The sequence below is a fragment of the Petaurus breviceps genome, unplaced genomic scaffold (assembly GCF_028583685.1).
Source record: "Petaurus breviceps papuanus isolate PSGF00001 unplaced genomic scaffold, PetGlider_PUasm1.0 175, whole genome shotgun sequence".
Lineage (NCBI taxonomy): Eukaryota > Metazoa > Chordata > Mammalia > Diprotodontia > Petauridae > Petaurus > Petaurus breviceps.
Genome location: NW_027185764.1, coordinates 55,005,030 through 55,007,878, shown reverse-complemented (window position 1 = coordinate 55,007,878; position 2,849 = coordinate 55,005,030).

Genomic DNA, 2,849 nt, shown 5'->3' with positions numbered 1-2,849 from the left:
AGCTCCTTATGTATTTTTCCAAAATGAGATTTTTGTTTTTAAAATAACTCTAGTAATGATTTGTTTTTCTACTCTTCGCAGTAGATGACTTAGAGTTCAGATGGTGAGGTTATTTTAAATTTAAGTTGCCTCCTTAGAGCGAATCACCTATAATGGCCCGTTTTGTTCCCACCCAGTTTAACTGGCAACTTCTAAATTGCACCATATTTACTTTTTCATCCTACTAATGGATTAGCCAAGGAACATACACTGAAATAGTAAAACATTTAGTTGGAAAAGAAAGGACAAAACAAAATTTATTTCACTGTCTATTCCTGAATAATGTAAAGGCCATCCGCAAGGCCTTCCCCCTCTGACCTTCATGCCTTCAAAGTAGGGAAGTCACGGTAATCCTTGACTTGGTTGTAATGACACCTTAAGTTTGGTTTTTCTGCTTAAGTTCCTACTTCCCAGGAATTAACTTCTCCCAATGACTGGAATTTCCAACAAACATGGAGAGGTGATGTAATTATTTCCATAGGTCCTTACACCTCTTTTCATGCTAGTCCTCCAGAAGGTAAGATATTGTTGTATTGGATTTGAAGCCCACCATTTAGCCCCCTTTAGCTTTTGTCCTAAACCCTGTGACCACTTGTAATAGCTTAAAGGTATAGTCCTGGGTAAAAGTGAATCACCCAAGGCATGGTCCTCTGCTCCCTTATCTTTCCCTGAGTTAGTACTTCCCTAAATCAGTAAGCCTTGAAGCAGCATTTTGTATAAGGATTATGGTTCAAGTCTGTATAGAGATCTTGGGGCAAGTCTATCCCATGCAAGAGACCATCCTGTTCTGGGATGCTGACCCAGCAAGGTCCCCAACCCAGAACGCTGACCAAGCAGGGTCCCCCACACCCTTCACCCAGGACATGACCCTGACCTGTTGCATGACCCCAGTCTGTTCCAAGAATTCAACTCTCCCTGTGCCCTCTAACCTGTACCATCCACCCTGTTCTAGGAGGGACCCCTATCACATGGGAGGATGCACCCTTGTACCCTTGTGCCACAATTCCCAAATTAGCCCTGAGCTATATATCCAACCAATGGCTGTTCTTGGCTTCTGTATGTCATTGCTTATGCTAGCTCCCCTCCCCAATTGTGGGTTTTGTGGTTTTTTGCCTTTATAAGCATTTCCTGTATCCCAATTAAGGTCTGCCTGATTTGAGTGTATACTCCAGGTAGTCGCGATTGATCAATAAATCCACAGCTAAATTTACCCTGCACCCAGACCTCCTCTCACTCTTATCCTCTGCACAACAGCATAGAGGATTTCATCTTGAAGCAGGGACCAAAACAAGTAGAGACTCTCAGTTGGACTTCACGTAACGTCCTGTGAGGACTAGCTTCATTAAAAATAAGCATTCTCAATACTTTCCTATTTAATCCCCTAAGTATTATCATCTAGAGATGTGTATTAGACAACAAAATAATTAAATGGCATTAGAACTGATTGGATTGCCACCCCCAAAGAGAGCTGTTTATGATTCAGCGTCAGCTTGGTATGTTTATACTCAAGTACTGCAGGAATTTGCGCTTTCTCATTTTAAAATGTAATTAAAATTAAAACTTTATAAAATTAATTTCTAAATTACACATACAAAGTATGTGTTAAAAGTATGAAATTTTGTACTTATAAAATTTTATGCTTTTTATAAAAATTATTAAAAGTAAAATTACAAAAAATATTACCTAACATTTTTTTAAGTTGAATAAAAGCATAGATGGCAAATTCATAGAATTTGCAAATGACAGAGAGCCAGTAAAGACAACTAACACACTGGATAATCATGTTAGGATCCAGAAAGTTCTCAATAGACTTGAGTATTGGGTAAAATTTAAGATGAAATGAAATCAGGATAAATGTAAAGTCTCACTAGAATTTTTAAAAATTAAAAACAAAAACACTTCATAAGCACAACTTGGCAAAGATTCAGAGTTAAGCTAAAGTTTGTCTGGGAAAAAAAATATTCAGAGGTTTTAGCTGACTGCAAATTCAATCCATCAGCAGTGTGATATGGTAGCCTAAAGGAACTAATAGAGTCATGTGATAAGAAAGGTATGGCTTCTATAAATAGGTAGGCAATAGTTAAAATTTTCGCTGCAGTTTTCATACCTCATCTACAATATTGTGTTTCCTTCTGAGCCCCACAATTAAAGAAGAATATTGACAAGTGGGGAATTATCTAGAGGACAATAACCAGGACTGGTGAAGGGCTTTGAATCCATGTCATATGAGGGTCATTTGAGATAACTGGTGTTTGACTTGGAGATATGGAGGAAGGATTAAACTTGATCTGCTTGGCCATAGAGGTCAAAACCAAAATCAGTGCACGGAATTTGCAAAGAGGCAAATTTGACTTCAGGAAAAATTTCCCAATAATTAGAGCCATTCAATAGTAGAATGGAGTGTGTCAAGCAGTGCTGGGGAACTCTTTTTTTTTAGGTCTTCAAGCAGAGCCAAACAATCACTCGTCTGGAATATTACAGTGGAAATTCCTTTTGAGTTCATGTTGGGCTAGTTATCTGCTGAGTTCACATCCACCCCTCAAATTTTGTGAGCATAAAATCTTTTTTACATAATAAAAGTTGAAGGGGTAAAGAAGAGGTCTACATCACTCAGAGCTTAGGGTAGTAATTCACACAGCCACTGCATGTTCCCAGTGTTTTATTGATTGGGCCCAATATATCCCCAATAATAGGAATCTGGAGATTGAAATGAGGCATTGTTGTTCAAAAAGCTGCTGGTCCAGGGCCTATAGCAAAGTCTACTCACTGTTCATAAGTCTTTTGCTTGATACTTGCTCCTGAAAAGGAGT